This window comes from Sturnus vulgaris, chromosome 4 (assembly GCF_052056855.1).
Source record: "Sturnus vulgaris isolate bStuVul1 chromosome 4, bStuVul1.hap1, whole genome shotgun sequence".
NCBI lineage: Eukaryota > Metazoa > Chordata > Aves > Passeriformes > Sturnidae > Sturnus > Sturnus vulgaris.
In genome coordinates this window covers 59969845-59989955 of record NC_142246.1, presented here as the reverse complement: position 1 = coordinate 59989955, position 20111 = coordinate 59969845, and the positions used below count along the sequence as shown (strand labels likewise).

Here is a 20111-nt window from a genome sequence, read left to right as displayed (position 1 = left end):
ATGGAAGACAAGCAAGGGTTAGTGTTGACTCCCTCCTTTGCTCTTCTGTCTCCATCACCAGAACCAGATAAACTTGTTTATCTGAAGCTTTGTATTAGGCAAACTAGTAAAGCCAGTCCAAATTGTATATAATGATCATGAAAGTCATGTTTTCTAGGCAACTGCAGAATGCTTTTTTATACATGAGGGTAGCTGATGTTTCACATTTGATATTAAAATTTTATTCAGAAGAGTATATAATTATCACTACAAAGTAAGCTTAATCCACATAAATCGTAGCATGAATCCCTCTTTTTGTTTAATTGTCAGTGTAAGATTCTTGGGCAACTCCCTTATTTTGCTGTTGATCTGCTCCACCTCGGAGAGGGCACGTCTCCTGATGCATTTCTCATACTTGCAACTTTCATTTTAATTGCTAAGTAGTAGCAGAAGACCTGTGACTAAGGCAAGCTTCAGAAAAAAAAAAGAAATTTCAGGACTACAAAGTAGCTTGGCAATAGTGACACTTTTTAAACAGCACATGAGCCAGGAACACCCTCATTCACACATAACAAATTAAACCTTTCTAATGACCTGAAATAACCAGAAGCAAGAAGGCATCTTACTACGGGATGGAGTGATGATGTGCTGTCTATCAGACAAAAGGCACTGAGAACGGCACCTCCAGCTTTAGTCCAGCAGTTATTCCATTGTTGCATGCCAGAGCCACGCATTCCTCACATACTGTGAAGAGGTCATGACTGAAGTCTGTCCTTACTCACTCACAGCTCTCAGCACAGCTAAAGAGGGAATGAAAGCTTTTGTCAGGGGAGCAGAAATAGTAGCAGGCACCTGATTTAAATGTCATGGAGCCACTAGAAAGCATTATTCTAAGTCAGTAAGTACTGCTTCCCACCATCTGTGACATTCTAAAGCTATCTACAAATACAAAACTGGGGCTCTGGTGAGCAAGTGAAGGAAGCAATGATAATTACTTAGTACAGTAACTGCTTTTTCCTTCAGTACCTTATTTTATAATTATATTATTATTCATAATCAGTTCCCAATGTTTGAGTAATGCTCAAATATTTAACACCAAGATATAAAGTGCCACAGACTAGAAATTCGTTGACTCTAGTAAGTCTCACTAATGGATCAACTTACATTAGAGTAGATTTTTAAAAGCTTAGCTCAAAGCCTCTCCATGGTAATGAAGTGATAACTTTTACTACATCGGACAAATTCTCAGTGGCAAAGGGCCCGCATTCTGTCAGAACCCTTTCAGTCTCGGTAACAGAGAATGGTATCTTCCTTTAAAAATGCCTCTTCTTGGTAAGGCAGTCCCCTTGCAGTAATGCAATAATCAGTGACACTAAGGCAGTACAACTGGATCAGCAAAAAATTAAGCCAAGTGACTAAGAGTTCTCTATTTTCTTGGATGTGGCACTCAAAAGTCCTTCAGATAGTACAAAAAAAATAAGTTAATGTGCTACAACACTGGGGGGGGGGGGGGGGGAGAAGGGAATCATTAGCACCCACCAACATTAGTCATAAAGAAAATTGCTAGGTTTGCAGTATATTTGTAAATAACGTAGAAATCAACATATTGTTTAGAAGCATAAAGACTGACCCTACCATATGTTATTTCAAAGCCTGACCTTAATCCTATATATTTACATCCAATCCTTCCACAAATGGTTTTTCAGGCTGTTAAGGTGACCAAACTGCATGGTTCAGTTGCGTTTTGAGATTTCTTCCTTTCGTGGGAAAAAGGTGGATCTGAGCAAAACAATCTTTGTCAGCCTCATATATTTGACTATCAGACATCTTGGAAAAAGAAATTAGCATAAAAGATATGCCACAATGGCATACCAAAGCAGTTTTTCCATAGTTAAAAATTACCTCATATATGGTACCTGTGAAAAATGCACTGGATTCAGAAATAAGGTTTGTGTTTTTCATTTGAAAGCAGCATCCTTACACACTCACGAGACGAAAGAGCTGCTGACTTGTGTACTCAACCAGAAAAAAATCCTGCTATTCAGAGGACAGTTTATACTAACAGCTATCTCTTGTCCTGCCTGGAAAGGAAATGATATTCAATAATGGAGATAAAACTGGCTGAATAACAGAATCAAGTTTGAATGACATGTACCTGCATCTGATTCCTCCAGCAGTGCTTTACCACAGATGTAAACGGGTAAAGAAGCTACACTGCTACACCATCAGGATTTTTTTGTTTAAGCACACATTTAATTTGAGAGCTAACAAACCCCCACACGGATCACCCCAGTTACCATATTTCTACTAAACTGCACTTGCATGTTTGTGTGGGTTTTGCTTTGAAAATTAAAAAAAAATAAAAAATAATCCAACCAATTTAAAAGTTACTACCCAGCCAGCATCCTCTGCAGCTACTCAGTTCTTACAAATACTCCAATGGCTTTCTTACCCAGTGCCCTAAGCTGAACTACATCCTCACACAATTTTTTCTGTCAGTGATTTGGTGAAAATAGTTGATGAGTCCAAATAATTACTGATGGACAAAGATCATCTGGAGGGTCTATTATGCACAAAGTCTTCAGTCTTTGATGCTCAGAAAAGTAATATTCCCAACTCCTGGAAAATTTAGATTTCCTTAAGCAATTACATATGCTCTACAACACAGGCAATACTGCAGACACCCAGGAGTTGTAGCAGAAAAAAAAAAAGTGTTGCCTTCTCAGACAGTTATGATTTCTTAGGTTCATTTCTTGGAAAAAAAAAAAGAAAAAAAGAAGAGAGATATGGCATAAAGAACAGAACATTACAAGGTCTGCAAATAGATGACACCATGGATATCTTATCTGTGAACTCACCTGTCTGGGAGTAAAGCTATTATTCACACAAGTGATGACTAATTATTGTGAAAGTCTGAATTTCTAGTCTGAAAAACAGACAAGATGGAACAGAGGCCTATATTTCAGCTGTTGAGAACTGTACACACAAGAAAATCTGTGTTTCTAGGACCAAAGCATAAGCTGAGAGATTCTTGCTCTGTTTTCCTGTAAGTTGAAATAAATGCTAATTCAAGCACAATAACGAATATCAAGTTCTATTCAGAGTACTGCATTTTCTTCACTCTTCTGTAACAGAAGAAAAAATGTAATTTTACTCTAAGACAGAGAGCCTCTCTATTCAGACATGGTAGTACAAGGCATGAGATTAATATTTTTTTATATGCACAAAACCACAATTTAAAATGTCAGTGATATATTATCCTCCTATTAGGTGTGAAAACCTTTACAAAGACTTAAGCAGGGGGAATCAGTGACTAATCTTATAAAGCAACTTCTTACACTTCCAATTGAGAAGCATAACTGACAATACCCTGATGCCTCATCAGGAAACATGAAACACTCCAAGGGAACGGCAGAGAAGTGAACAGGCAGCTGGCTGGATTCGACTTGTCCATGCTGCCTCAAATGAAGGCAAGCTGATCCTAAGGAAATGAGGAGCACTGGCAAGTGCCATTACATACCTGTCTCTCTGCACTTTATGTCTGTCAGCCTTCAGGAAGGATGTGCTTTTTACAGTGCCCACTCATGTTGAGAAAGAGTGTGCATGTCCCCACATCTGCATGTGTTACCCACTAACTATATAAAATGTGTGGGTGCATGCATATACTCCATATAGACCAAATATTTCACTTTTGGTTTAGGTTTTCTGCTGAAGGACAAGAGAAAAACCCTGAATGACAAAGAGCGTTACAAATGGGCAGGAACTCTGCTCTATTTTGAGAAGTCAACATGAACTACCTGAAAGCCTTGTTAGAGGGTCCCTAAAGCCTATTAAAGGTTTTGGCCAAGGCAGATTTAAATAAGATTCTGTAAGCATTTGGAAAAACAGATTTGATGCCAGCAGATGGGCTGCAACTCTAATAAGAGACCTCCATCTGTCCAGAAACCAGCTCTTCACTCTATACACACAGGGTATGGAAGTGCAGCATCAGTAAGTCTTACAGGATAGAACCATTTCCTACAAAGAACTTCAAAAGTATCCACCATGTTAAAAAAACCCTGTCCTCATAAGAGACTTCACAGCACTTCTTTTTCTCCATAAGCAATTAATTTTCCAGAGAAAAAATAACATATTCAACTGCTATTTCTTGGAAGCACTTAATTGCTGTCCAAGTGATAGGAAAGATATTTTCCAATTGTCCTTGAACAGGATACATCTCAGTTTTCCCCCCAGTAACTGAGAATCTGTCTATGTTATGTAATTTAGGTGACCTACCAATAAGGTCCAACACGCCCTATATGAAACAGCATTTGGTTAAAGCATGATATAGAAGATACCAGACCTCTGAATTAAATGCACACAGTGTAAATGTGGAGATTTCTTCTGCCTAACACCTGCTTGTGGAAACAGAAACTGTTTCCACATCACAAGGTGATCATCTGTCCTCTCATACTGCTGATCCCTTCTTTCTCCACTTCCTTCCATACTCAAGCATACAGAAATGAATTTAAGACTAAAGCTGTGCTTATTCTCTGCATATATACTCCCAACCAGTAACCAATTTGCAGGGCACTAAGAAATCTGAGAGCGAGCAGAAGATATGCTGTGTACTCTTCCATGCTGGGAAACAGACCCACTGCCCAGAAAATGGAAGACAAGCTTTATATGAAGGACATTACAACCCATGGGCTCATTATAGGATTTCCTTGAATTCTGAATTATCTGCTGCAAGTGTTTTCATATTTCAGTATTTCCCAAGTTCTTCAACTTCTCTGATAAATCTATTATTAGCAGGGTCTTTAAGCACATTACCCACCACCATGTTGCAAATACTGAAAAACAATGGATTTTAAAGGCAGATTTTCTTTATCCAACCATCTATAGGTGATCCATTTCCTGCAACTAATAGCGTACATCAAAATTTACCTATTTTTTGCCCACTCAACTCTTTAGATGTGGCATACACAAAGCATTGAGAACAGTATGGTCTGTGTGACAGCTATTTAGCAGCATGTCTAGAGACAGCCATCAATTCAAAAATTCCACATTAAACATGAAGATTTTTGGTCATGGAAGCTTGCTTTTCAAACGACCTCTTTATGGAGGCCAAAACCTTCCCGGGCAGCTTATACTGTCTAGTTTAAATCCTGCAATTAGGAGGTTTTAGCTCCAGATTAATTAGTAGACATAGCCACTTGGAATGCCTATGGTTAGGAAATCATGATCTTCCTTCAAAACATGAGTTGACACAGCACATACGGCTTTGTGCCAGAATCACACCAGTTAATCAGAACCTGACCAGTTGAGTCCCTCAGCCTGCCACTCTGCTCCCCACACTTCAGAAAAATATATAATTATATACTGCATGATTCAGTATGTGTTTACAACTCAACAATTGTTAAATTGACTATATTGCCCCTTGAACAAATTTCTAACACACACCCAATTTATGATTCATCTTAAATTCAGCGGTTATGCATGATTTATTCAGTCCTACAGCCACGATATTCTTCATAGCTTAACTGCCCTCAAAAGTGGTGAGATTATCAGTCCTTTTCCTGTTAGGTGGGAAAATTTGGCATTTTTCTTTCACAAGAGATTGATCTACTTGTTATTTCTGCCCAGCTTCAAATGCTTATCAAGCTTACGGTTTCTGAGCCAAGAAAGTGAATAGGATTTGGAGTGTAAAGAAAGACCCTCACCACAAAGAATAGAAGCTTCAGTATCACTTGACAGCAGCATGAAAACACTGCAAGAGTGATTTCTACAACTCCTCAGCAGACGTTCCACACAAAACAGACTGCCTGATCTACAGCAAAGACAAATAGGTAGTCAGTGATGTAACAGATTTGATTTAGCTTCACACACCAGAATGGACAAAGAACTCCATCTGATCACAATCTGCACTCCATAACGTTTTGGTACTTGGAGAGGTTACAGGACAGAACAAGCTGCAGAAGATGGCATTGCCAAAAAAACAGGAAAAACAAGACAGCAGCACCTCCTCCCATGATATAATACCGAGCCTCCTATCACCAAAAAAACCCTAGAGTTCTGGGAAGCTTTGCTTTGTCTGGATGATAAATTCATATTATAAGGACAAAAAGCCATATTACACCCTTGGGCTGCATAACAAAGGCAAACTACCAGAAACTTTTCCTCTACAGGCCTGGAAACTGAGAGGGAAGTGATTCACAACATCATCCTTCTTTCCTTTTCTTTGAAGGACATTCCTACGGACAGTAATGGAAAGCTAGTCTGAAGACATACACAGGTACTGCCCATGTACAAATTATATTTGCTCTATTGGAACAGAACCAAGCAGAAGGTCCCATTAATCTCTGAAGCCACTGCCCAGTGAGGGATTAAGTGAAAGGAGAATAAAAGGATAATATAACAGCACTCGAACCTTTTTTCATACAGCTGGACCAAATGGGAGTTAGACCAGTTAAAAAATGCATCAAATTTTGTTGCCTTCACAATCAATTTGATGATACTGTATAAAAAAAACCTTAACTCTGTAACTGCTACTGCATGGAGACCCAAGAAAACAGTAACTAAAACTGCCTAAAATAAAGAGAAACACCTGATACTGAAAAAAAAAACAAAAACAAAAACAAACAAACAAACAAAAAAAACAAAAAACAAAAAACAAAAAAAAAAAAAAAAAAAAAAAAAAAAAAAAAAAACCCCACTCCTTCAAAACATGAGAGCTCAAGTGTTATATAATCTAGTCTGCATACAATACACCAACTTTTAACCTTTCCACATATGTCTAGAACTTGGATAGCAATCCAAATTGTCTTCCAGTCCTGAATTTAGTATTTCATTTTTGTCCTTGCAAACTTAAGAAAACGGGCATGTTATTTAAAAAGTATTATTTACATTTTCAGTATACAAATGGCATTAACTCCTAGGAGAAAATTCAGCTTTTATGAAAAAATTTTCACAAATGTGTGAAAAAAAAACATGGGCTGAGCCTCTTCAGCTCCCATTTTTATCTTTCATTGCTAACTAAACACTTTGGAGTTTATTCATTGATACAGCACAGAGAAAATTCATAAATGTAACACTTAAAAAACACCACTTGGAGAGTAGTCTGAAACAGATTTCAAAACTTTCAAATGTTTTGCCAGCAGTTTTAAAACATCCTCCCATAAACTTTGCTTACAAAATACTGAATTTGAATGAGAGTTTATCAAACTGGACCAGTTGTACTGGTTTACCTCAAGTTGCATACACACTTAACCTGAGAAAAAGTAGCAGCAGCAATCAGTGAGAAGCATCAAGTGTTCACCACCTACAGAAATACCCAATCTGGTATTAATGTAAAGAGGCAAGGAGGGGAAAAAAAAAAGGAAGGAAGGAACAAAATTTTACATTGAGATGGAAATCTCAGAGACAGGAAAATGTATTATCTTTTTAGTCCACAGTGGGAAGTTATGCATAGATTCCTCACTGTGCACAAAAGCTGGAACCAAAACTTCATCAGAGAGTTGAGACAGAAGCACAGAGAGTGTTGCCTGCACTGAGACACACACGGGCTGTTTTAGCCAAGGAAGAAATACCCAGCTTACAGACAAAGCAGCACTCAGGAACATTAGAAATTTTCACACAAGAAAAATAAATTTAAAAATCATTATAGATACCAAGCCTTGCTGGTAAAATTAAGGGATTCAGTGGACTATCACCAGTGAATTCCAGAAGAAAAGTAATTTTTCCTCAAAAAATTGTTTTGCCACTTGGTTTTACACTACTGACCCATTTTCATCCATGTACCTAGATGCTGAACGTTAACCCAGTTATTCTGGGGGGAATAAAGGTATAGAACCATTCACAGCCTGCACTTTAAAAGGTATAGATTAACATTTTGAACTTTGGCAAAAAATGTAACTGAAGATGACCTAGATTAATTAACCTAGATTTTGCTTCCTACCATGCTGATGAGTGACTTCTCCCATTTTCTAGGGATCTTTTACAATAATTACTTGTATAGAAGTTGCTGTAAGACTTCACCCTTGATTTTACATCATCAGTCTACAAACAGGTAATAAAAACCCCCATTTTCTCCCCCAGTTTCTCACTGGCAGATGGGAGTGGGGAAAAAAGGAAGGTGAAGGAACCCCAAATTTTCCTGACTCAGAAGTCAGACAATTTACATTTGCTCTATATACCCAGGCGCCAGCTGGTGACTAAGTAGAGCTTTTTTCACACAGCAAAATCTGAATTCCACAAATTCTTTGAAAAGAGTTGGAAGACTTTATCCTTTGAGGTTCCAAAACTATTGTAAAAAGCAATCATTCTTTTTAGATGCATATTACTTCTTGGCACAAACTTTGTGTTGTTTGTTGCTAGTGTTTTTTAACTGGCATTTATAGCCTATCACTGAAAATACATCATAAGCCTTGAAATAAATGTTGTCTACATAAAAAGTAAATATATATATATAAAACCTATTAAAGTCTAGACAGGCAATAGTTTCTCTTCCATTTCTGCAAAACCACTGAAGAGGGAAGCAGAACAAACAGATTTTGCATCAGCAGCAGACTTCCCAGCCAGCAGTTCATATTAGGGTGAAAAGTTAAATTCTGTGATCTTTAGCTCTTTAATATTCTCAAAGCAAAGGCAATGGGTGGGACAGAATCGGCAATAATTAATGTGTATATCAAAGGGTTCAGTCAATGTCAAGCACAAAAATATTTTCTATAACATGGCAAGTTACATTCTACACTGTGCAAGCACCAGGGAAATTTCCACATACCACATTAAATTCAATTTGCTGATTCTATTCTGCTCACTAATACTGAGTAGTTGAAGACAAATTCCTTCAGCGTCTGACAATATTATAAAACTAAGGGCTTGTATTGAAAAATGCTCTTTTCAACTATTCTGTGCAAGGCCAAAGAGCACACACAGCACACATGGTAGTATCAACCGAGCACAAGAATCTGGTGTTGAGGGAAGCAAGAACAAAAAGAATGCCTCTTAATATACAGAATGTCTTTCCTTTCTTAATATGTTTCTCATCTGTAAAAGGAATCCAATTATTTATGTCTCCATAAGTTGGTTTTTGTTGTACTTTTCAGGTGACGCCATTGAAAATGACAGTTTACTTACATATTTTACCATTTTACCTAGTAGTATATTTTTACTTTCCTATTCAACAACTAAAACTACAACCTAAACTGTGGTATCACCAAAGTGTTCCTGTCTTTTTCTCCTCTCTTCCTGAGCAGCTATTTTTACTCTAGACTCATATGCATAAAAATTAATTCCCCTGATAACTTGACCCTTCATCATTTAATCACTCCATAAGCAATCTGAACAAAAGGGAATACAGATTCTAGGGCACAAAGGATGAAAAAAAACCAGGAAGGAATTGCAGCTGTTCTTCTCTGAACATCAAGTCAAGCCCATGTGAACACACATGAGCTTCAGAAGCAGATCACAAAAGAATTCTTATTAAGCTTTTGGGTTTGTTTTTCTATTAAAGGTTTTAAAGAAGCTGTCAGTTTGGAAGAGCTTCCCATTTCTATGGGTTCAGAAACTTAAGCAATGTTTAATACAAGAAGTACTAAACTGGATCAGGCCAGCTCCCCCATCCCCTTTCCTGGCAATCACCGGTTTATTGAGTTCCTGAGCTCAAATCTAATAGTCACTAATGGTCTCTGTTCTGTTAACTTCTCTAATCCCCTTCTGAGTACATTTACACTTTCACTCCACATGACATTTTGTTCCAGTAACACAGCTGCAATTAAGCAGTTCCCAAAGAGCATTTTCTTCTATTTGCTGTAAGACAGCAACTTAACTTCTCAAATTTCACTCGAAAAGAACATGCTAAAGGTCTTGAAGGACCCAGTCACGCCTCAAAGTTGCCTGACTTTTACTAAACACCACTAAATGTTTGCAGCTACCGAAAATAACAGAAAATTGTTTCTTCCAACAAAAGCAATTTTCCAGCATACTAAATATCTTCTCTGTTTAAGGCAATGCATGGATATAACATCTAAAATTATTATAAAACCATTTTCAGGATTTTCCGTGTTATTTTGTGACAAATGACAAAAACTCGGCTTACCGTTTTCTTCTTTTACACACCTCAAATACAGAGAGGATAGAACTGGATCAGAGATCAAGGAAAAACAGAAAAATTACTCATCAAAGCTGTTTGCCAAAAGATTTAAGCAAACTAATGTGATACAATGGTATCAGAAAACCTCTAAAAACAAGATTAATTTTACAAAAAGACAATTTCGATAATGTATCACACTTCTGACACACCCAAGTCTTGTGCCAATCATGGTGAGCAGGCACATTTTAAATTGACATAAAGGAGCTTTACACAGCTATTTCAGTAATTCAGTTGTACGTGTTAGCCCATGTGCTTAAAGCTCCAGGCTGATTTGGCTGTTCCACACATGTGATAACCTAACTGCAAAGCCACTCGATAAATGAGTCTATATTTCTGATGAAATAAACTTTCAGTACTGCCAGCTAGCAAATCTTTTATAATCAGATAATCTTTAAATTCTTTATTAAGGCATTCAAGGGATTCAATGACAGGGTATCCTGAAAAAAAAGCTGTTCAAAATTTAAAGTTCTTGACTATTAGCTTGTTTTGCTAAGCATTGTCAGATTATAGCATCAGAATAAACCTCTTTCAGGAAATCTAAGTCTAAAGTTCTGGTGTTCCTCAAAAACTTATAGTGACTATTTATTGCAAATCTTATTATAGATCACTATAACGAGACTTCCCAGACAAACTTCTGATTTTCAGAGTCTGAACAACCTTACAAATAAAAAGGGGTAAGAAGACAAATAGTTCTAAAAAACCTACCAAAAAACCAAGAAAACAAATAAAAAGCCACAAGACAGAAAACAGATAATTATTAACCCTTGAAGACCTTAAACATAACCACTAAGCTGGGAACACCAAAAGTGCTTGCAGCTGTGAAGGTCTGAAAACGCATCCCAATCTTTATGAGGAAGAAACCTCAGCTCACAGAAGCCTCCACCAGCAGCACACGAGATAAGGACATTCTTGCAAAGCCCATAAACTGAACTAGAGGGAACTGAAAGCATCCCAGCACATCTTGAATGAGCTCAACTCTTTCTTTCTCCCCTCACTTCTTTACCCCACCTTTCTTTTGTTCCAGACTGTGTGCTCCTCTGAAAAATACTGGTTTTCTAACAGTTTTCACAAGCTAGACATTCTAATGCAAAATTTTCCAGGTGCTATATAAGTATTTTTGCTATCTTGTAAAATTATTTCTTCCGTTTTCAGATTCAAGACATTTAACAGGCCACAACTGCTATTCTTGCACATAACACTTAATTTACAGACATACAGACACACACTGCATTGTCTACTGCAATGCTATGTATCAATAAGGATGTCAATAGCATTTGCATTCCACTTTTAGCCCACTCAAATTTCCAGTGAAGTTAGTAGGGAGAGCCTCATTGTTCTTCAGGATGTATCAATTCACATGCCAGCCATAAAGGTCAAAGTTATTTTTATAAATAAATATAAAATATCATCAAAATTTAAGTTTTCCCTACACAGCAATTTAAAAAAATATTATTTCAGTGGATTCATTAGATGTGCTACTTTTTTTTTTGCTCCCACTTTCTGTACAGTTTTCTAACACTAATTAATACTTTGAATGTTTGTGCAAGTGTTTCTGAAGCTCTGTCTCTAATGGTTAAGTGGAAAGTCCTTCAGGTTCAAGGCACTGGTCTAAGAACAGAAAAGATGATTGAAGATACATGAAAATGCTAAAAATACAGAGTCTATGAAGGCTGGACAGAATCTCTTTCCTCCTAGAAACCTATCCAAGATAAATCCTTTAGCAAAAAGTGCATAGGGAAATTATTAACAAACAAATCTCTACATAATGCATGCAGGCATCTCTTATTTCCTGTATGTCAAATTAATGTGAAGAAGTTCAATTTTGAGACTTACAGATGTTGAAAGCAAACTGGCTTCAGAAGAACAAACAGAAAATGCACCTCAATCACTCAAAAATAGTTAAAACACACTAAGGCACTTGAAAGACATCCATAACAAATCCTCTGAAGGAGAAACCAGTACTTATCACCTGTTGAAGCACCTCATTTAAGGAAGTTACACAGAGTCTTTAATTAGGCTGCTGGAAGGATAGCTCCACATAAACCTAACCACACAATTGTCCAGTCAGTGACACATACTACAAGCAGCATGTGTGCAGTTCTTCACTGACATTTAAAGCATAAAAGCAGCACTTGGATCATCATATCGACCATTTGCTTGCCTAGGATTCAAACTTCCAAGTTAGTTCATTAAAAGCAAATACAGCTTTTGCATTGACTTGAGAAAAGAGAGGTATTATTCCACTGGTTATAATCCTAAGCACTAGGAGGGGATTTTCCACCTACTGATTTTATAGTAAAGGCACTAAAAGGCAAAACTTCTGCTCCATTTTCCTTCTCTAACTTTTCTCTGTTGAAACACTACATTCTGTGACAAGAGAAATGGGTAAAATCAGTAATAACTTAATGCCGACCCTTGATGAATTGTGGTTAGAGAAAAAAATCAGCAAAATATTTTACAGCATTGACACCCTGATGAGTAAACTAGGTAGAAAAGTTAGACTATCTATGTATGACATGGTTAAATAGCCACATGCTTCATTTTTTCACCCCCCTATTGCTTAAGGCAATACCTAAGTCCAGATCTATCATCATTTAAACCAGGCATGGCTTTGCCATGAAGCACAACTATTTCCAACAGCTCAAGTTTCAGACTTTAATTCAGCTCTCTTTTTAGTCCATTTCATCTTTTAAAATAACAATATACAGAGTGGTTAGCAAGAAAAGTCAACAGTCCCATCAAGAAAGATGAAACACATTCAACATCAAATAAGGTTACTTACAAGCTTGAAATCCTGTAGTTAATGTTTCAACAGCAATGCTCTACAGGGTAAAACAGGCACATTTTTATGAGTCAAGTCCCATTACCCTTCCCTGGCGACCCTAAGAAAGCCCTGGAACCACGTGCATAACAGGTTTATTGGGGTGGGGTTTTATGCCCTCCATGTAGCCATTCATATCTATCTGAAAACTGGAAAAAACACAGAGCAATATGCACATGCTATTGAGATGCTGAAGAAATTAATATTAAAAAAGAGAAATATCCTCATCTGAAACATAAAATTAATCACTGGGAACTAATTCCCCTGTGCAAACAAGGAACTGCAAATGAGAGTGTTCATACCCCCAGAGATTATGAGATAAAACATGTTCTATCTGTACTCAGCAATAACTTAGAAAACATTTGCACTCAGTTTCTTGGGTTTTTTCTGTAACAGGTTTTGAGGGCCTGCCCAGTACATGAGCAGAACACTGGCTGTTACATGAATAAAAGCAAAGACAGACTGTACAAGGAACATGAGACTCAGAGAAGCTTCCATCTCCAAGCATGCAATTTTACCACAAAAATGATTTATACTAACAAATCTCTATGCCTTTCACTGCCAATTCTGAAATAGCACTTTAGTCAACAAAAAATGCAACAATTTCAACAACATTGGCATAACTACGCTACTGCAATGAACTAGTATTTATTGTCAGTTTCGTACAGCACAGAGCATGGTGCTAAGATTCCAACACACAAGGATATCCTGGAGTGTGCCTGGAAGATTACTGACATCTGCCTGCTAGAGAACATCAGCTGCACCTATATACACATACAGATGCAGCCAAAAAAGCTTTAACAGCTGTTGTGAAACTGGATACGAAACACATGAGAACCTGGTATTCCCATTGGTTTATCCAGCTGTCATTATGATGAAAAGCACATCAAAAATTTAGGAATTTGTATGCTCTAACAGCCTTCTCCCCTCAACAAACAAAACTGGCTTTCAAGGAAAAGTCTGATAGGAAAAAGACTCTTCCTAAGTTCTTTTACTTGAGAAATAAATAGGAGTGTTTCCTAACAAACTCAGCATCAATTTCAAGCTTACAGCACAAATATAAGTCATCTGCAACAGCATTGCTCAAAAAAAGTCACCCATAAACACTTCCAGATCGACTTTTCTAAATGAACCAGATACACCATTTCCAATGTACCTCCCTGCACATGCCTGAAGCCCACACTACACACAAATACTCAGAGAAGATGTCAACACCACATGAAAGCCATTTTCAGATTCACTTTCAAAAATTTCAGCCAGCTCTATACAATGTTCCTGCCCATATTTCTCCCACAGATACAGACAAAAGCTCTTTAGGAAGACAGCGTCCAAGAAACACACATACGAAAATATTTTAGCCAGAGCTGGATAAAGAAACCATGAAACCCCAGAAAACCATGGCATTCCTCTGACAAGGTAGAAATATACAGAAATTAAGTCTCAAAGTCTACTAAAAAAATGTGATGTTTTTGACAGCATCAGATTAGTTCATGCCGAGGTTTGTGTTCTGTTCCAAACTTGTACACTTGCATTTTCTTCATTTTTAGGTCAGTAAGTTCTTCTCCCTGAGCTTTAATTTCAGCTGCAAAACAGGAGATAAAGCTTTCCTCTTTTGCAAGTGCCCCATCTCACTTAATTTAATGACCTGTTGTTTGAAGCAGGAACCAGGAGCTAACACACCACCTAGTCCTAAATCTGACATTAATTACCCCACCACCTGCAAATCCTTAATAATACTCAACATCCTGCAAACTACAGTATTCCCTACAAATACCAGCAATCAAAAATCAGCAGTTTTAATACTAGGTCTCCTTTAATTCTTGACATATTATTTGCAGGCATTTCTGTGGCATATTAAATTTACACATAAAAGATAAAGGAGAGCTGAAACCCTGAGAACAAAGCCTTCCCATGTCTGTTATTCTTTCTACAGAGTGTCACAACTGGAGCAGATCTCTATCCTAACCAATTGGATTTCAAATTCACAGGGCATATCATTGTCCCAAGGCAACCTACTCAATTAATTGCCTTTTATGAAAGCATTTTAATAGATAATGATGCACAAAGAACATGCCTGGTTCCTCACCAGGTACTTAAGTGGCACAGGAGAAGGAGAAGCCCAGATGAAATAAAAACGGCACCAAAGAGTCGCCTTGTGCCCTTCCCATCTGTAAATCCCAGCTTCCTTCTCTGTACTTCAGGAGGAGGTGGGGCTGGGAAACACTTCTTTCAGAAGTTCCACCCTTCTTTACAGATGCACAGATTTCATTAATAGTTAACTGGCGACATACAACATTAACTTACCCTGGTATTCACAGCTTTCCTTCCATCCATGCTTGTCCCACGGTAAGCAACAGCTGGGGGCAACTGCTTACAAATATTTTCTGCACCATGACACCCTACAACAAGACCTGCTTTTCAATCTTTTAGTCTCACTGACTAGCTCACTTTGAAACAGTAAAATTCCAGTCAATTTTTTCTGTAAGCAGAGGAAAAAAAAGTGACAGACTGTTGAGCTGACAACCAATACACCTTCCAAAAATGCAGCAATACTTAATGTTCTTAAGTTTAATGAACTACTAGCAAAATCACTTTGAGTTTTACCATCGGTGGACTAAAGGTTCTAGGCTTGTCACACAAGCAAACTGGAAAGCTCTTCCCAAAGAAATCATTCCCCTTAGAGAGCTGACCTTACTCTTGTTCAGGTTAATAAGTCTTCACAGGTGCTCTGGAACAACCACTACAGAGGCTCTTGAGTGCAAGGTTTCCTTCACTGTGAAGAACTTTGAACAAGACAATGTCAATATTAACAAGGCCCTCTGGGCCGTGATGTTGTGTATTTCAACATATACATATTTGAAGCCATTTAAGTACAGCAGCATTCAGAGACCTCAGTGATAAAGAAGAGCTTTGTGAAACTGACAGGCACTTCAACAATAAACTCCATTTAAGAGTCTGCCCAGTCTCATTTTATCTAATTACTTACCTCCCTTGCAGGAATAGCATGCTATTAAGGTTTGCTGATTAAGATTTGAAGGCACTTTGAAGGTTTATTGTACCATACAACCACTAATTATTATTGTTCATACCTCCATTTGGTTGGGAGAAAAATAGCTATGTGCCAAATAATTTCTGTTCCACATGTAAATATAAAAATATTTGCCCTGCTGTGCTCTTTAAAAAGTGAACAGCTAAAAGACTGCATTTTTAGTTTCAGGCCTTCTCTGTGATAGTCAGTCTGTATGAGACATGTGGCTGAAAAAATCCCACCATGAAAGAAAAAAAAAAAGCCAAGACACTACAATTTCCTGCCACCAGAACAGGTAACATTTGCACTCTGGTAGCTTCCTACTCTCAGGAATATAATCTCCTCCCTTTCCTAGGCTTCTTCACTACCTCCCTTCAAGGCATTGAAAACGACAGTGCTATGCACAAGTTACAATGCTATGCACAAGTTATCACAGGCTCACGATGACCAGTCACAGTGGTTATTTACCACTCATTCACACTGTCCATTTTTATTTTCAAAGGCCTATGAAGCTGTAAATAGACTATTGGGTCACATCCTTTCACCAGGCTCTGTTATCCTGGTGAAAATACACGCACTGTACTCACTTATGCTTTAACATTCTGTCCAGCCTTTTCACACAGATACTTTCTTGCTCTTCCATCCACTCAAATGTCTTTGAGACTATGGCTCTCACAGCCCTAAATTCCACTCAACAACAGTCTTGGTATTAAGAGATTTTTTTTTTTAATTAAGCTGTTAGAACAACACCTTGTGATACAGCCTGTCTCCTTTCACATCTGGTATATTCAAGCTTTATATTTATTTTTACTGCACCGTCAATTTAAAAAAACACAAACACTCTGATTAGGAAAAAAACAAAACGAAAACCCTAATCTAAATAAGGTTCATTTTTTCATCATGCACAGCAAAAGAAAAGAAAAAGAAGTCCCATTATGGATAGAATACATTATGTGCCTTTCCATGCACCAAACAGGGTTGCTCGGTTAAAAATGAGGAATAAAGTACCTTTAAAAGTTAAATTGTATATTTTTCTCTCTCTTGCTGTCCTTCTTTCTTTAAATTACTGCTTTAATTCTAGAACTGTTCATGGAAAGACATGCTTGTTGGCAGATTTAAAAAAAAGACATTCCAAGTGAAACACATCTGCTGTATGTGAAAGCTGAACAGATATGTCTGATTGATACCACTAGGAGTGGTAGCAAACTCTGTTGTAACTGCACTACTGAAAGATCCTCTGACTAGATTTACTCTTTCCTCATCAGTATTTCTTGCACAAGACCCAAACTGTTTGTTTTCTCATTTGTACCTCTATCGTGGCTGATTCTAACTCTTGCAGAAATCTCTTTAGAACCTATTTCTGGCCATCCAAAGACAGACTTGCAATGGTGACGCTCAGTCAGAGGCCTGATGTGAATACCAACAGCAGTCCTGCTCCGGAATGGGCACTAAATGTCGTCACTTCACCAACCTGAGCCCAAACAAACGACCTGGGAGTCATGACACCTCGGAATATATATATATATATATTCAATGACAGCTTTCTCACATGAGGTTCAACCCTCAGGAAAATACCTGTGTGTTCTGACCCAGTTTCGCTGCAGTTTCACAGAACACGTCCTCTTCCCTGAAAAGGTTTCAGGAACTGATCAAGGTTACTGCCCCAGCTAGTTCCACATGCAAAGACTTTCATATTCCCTTCTCCAAAACTCACACCTTAATAAGATGGCTAGACACAGATTACCTGCAACCAACCTTACAGTTTCCATGTCCTACATTTACTTCTGATCCTACCTACAAAACCAAACCGGTTCCCAAATGTTTCCCCAGTAAACAGGAGGGGTACAGAACAGCTCCTGGCGGTTCCCTATGAAGTCACTGCCTTTGTTGTTTTAAACATGCAATTTAAAGAGAATGACACAATCTAGAATATGAGAGAGATTATCCTGCGGTCTGCGGAGGTGTCGATTGCTAGGAGATAAAAAGCCAATGAAACCTACGCTATTTCTCATCACCGGCCAACAGATTTATCCTTCGTTCCTGCTCCTCCAAAAACGTTAATGAGGAAAAAGTTTCCTCTCTGTTAACAAGTCCGAGGGCTGCGGGGGCTGCTTTGTTTGGCTAGCGCAGGCAAACCCAAGCCCTCCTCGGCCGGCAGAGCGTGTCCCGCTGCTGCCGAGCGCCCAGCCCGACCCCGCGGGACCCGGGCTGCAAGTCCCGGGGGGAGCTCCAACATCCCCCGGCCTTTCTTCACCTCTCCCACACTGGCCGAGAAGCGAAGCCGGGCGCTCACACGCCCACCGGCGGCCATCCCTGCGGGAGAGTCCCCATCCCTCCGGGAGAGCCCCGCTCGGCGGAGGCCGCCGCGGCATCGCTGCTCCGCTGGGAGCCGCGCACCTACCGCCGCTCTAGAGCCGCGATGGAGGCGAGCAGCGCGGAGCTTCGCCCCGAGCGGCCGCGCAGGGAGCGCGGAGCAGCATCTCCTCCTCGCCGGCCGCCAGACCCGGCGCGGAGAGGGCGGGAGCGGCCGCGCTCCCCGCCCCGCGGCTCCCTCCTTCCCTCCGCATTCCCTCCCTCCCTCCTTCCCTCCCGCTGTGCACGGCCGGCCCTGAGAGTGCCCCGGTACCTGCGGGTGCGCACCGCGGCCGCCCGGCCCCGCCGGCCCGGCGCTCCCGCTGCCCGCTCCGTTCCGCTCCGCTCGGCTCCGCCGCCGCGTCGGCCGCTGCCCCCGGGGCCGCCAGCAGCGAGGGCAGGCGGGGCAGGCCGCACCGCCCACCGCCCCCGACCGCCGCGCCTTCCTGCCCTCCCTCCCTTCTCCTCTCTCTGTCTCTCCCTTCTCCTCTCTCTCTCTCTCTCTCTCTTTCCCTCCCGCCCCCGGGGCGGCGGGGAAGATGCTGACACACGCCCGGCCCCGCCCGCTCCCTCCGCGCCCCGACCGGCCCCGGGCCCGGCCCCTTCCCGCCCTCAGGGTCCGGCCCGAGCTCCGCAGCCACTTGAGGATTGACTCGGGAGCTGGCTCCCCTGGGGGCGAACTTCAGCCCTGTTCTAAGCCCCAAAGGCGAATTTTTGGTTTTGTTTTCTTTTTTTTTTCTCGGAGATGATCTGGCTGCTCCCAGACCTTGGCGCTCCAGCTGGAAGCCTTGGTCCGCAAACTTGAACAAAAGCCTTAGTGGCAAAGCTTTCAAACACGGCCGATTGTTCGTAGCTGTCAGAAAAACTTCGGTGAGAGAAAGGTCCACTTGATGAGGAGAAAAGTTGGAGGGTTTGCCTTTTTTTAATTTTTTTTTTTAAATTTATTTATTTTTATTTTGTTTTATTAAGGCTTCTTTTTCCACCTCGAATGTGAAATCCACTGTGGGAACCCACTGGCCGCTTGTGCAGTGGGGTTGGAGCCTCCCCGGCGGGTTCCTCTGGAGGTTTTGTAGTAGCTCCCTCCTTTGTGGAGACACTTTGTGGAAGAAAATAGTCACAAAGTAGCACTTTCAGTCACAAAGTATAATACCACCAGAGATACGGCCCCAAATTCGAGCTGTGAAAAAATGAACTTTCAGAATGATAGCCTGGAAGAGTAATTTCTGTTTGGAAAAAGATTAACTTTAAAAAAAAATCTGTGAAAGCAGTTGCTTTAGAGTAAATAAAAATGTTTGACTGTAACTGTTTCCTAGCAAAATACTGATTGCTTTGTATTAACTGAAGTATTAAGGACTCAGCATAAAAGTCAGTCTGCCATAACTAATAGTGTCAGGGACTTTGTGTAAGTCATAACAAAAATAAAGATTAGTAGTAAAACTAATTTACATAGTAAGAGGCTATAGTAATCTGAGAGGTTGTTAGTTATGTAATTTAAATATAATTTTCTTGTAATACAAGTTCTTTAAGTTGATAACTATCTACTTACATTTTAAGGTGAACTGACTATATTGGTGTCCACATTTCCAAAAGGAGCTTATTTGGGTCTCTGTACATTTATACATTCTATGGCATGTCCTCTTTCTACGGGTTACTGTCTCATTGAAAGAGAATTTTTTATAGGTGTTAATGTTCTGTAATAGATTTTATTCTAAAACTCTGCTTCCACTCTTCAATTCATAGTGGCCCTAAGCCATGCCACTATATATTCTGTCTTCACTGTATTTAAAGATAAGCCACAG

The 20111-nt window shown here is 39.5% G+C and overlaps 1 protein-coding gene across 4 annotated transcripts in view; it reads right to left on the bottom strand.

Moving 5' to 3' along the window:
• PTPN13 (protein tyrosine phosphatase non-receptor type 13) overlaps nucleotides 1–18605 on the bottom strand; it is a 111050-nt gene extending 92445 nt beyond the window's left edge. For all 4 annotated transcript variants that reach the window (XM_088164060.1, XM_088164061.1, XM_088164062.1 and 1 more), the window contains exon 1: nucleotides 18587–18605. The gene's annotated coding sequence lies outside the window, so the exon portion shown is untranslated. The remainder of the gene's footprint in view (nucleotides 1–18586) is intronic.
• Between the last annotated feature and the right edge of the window lie 1506 nt (nucleotides 18606–20111).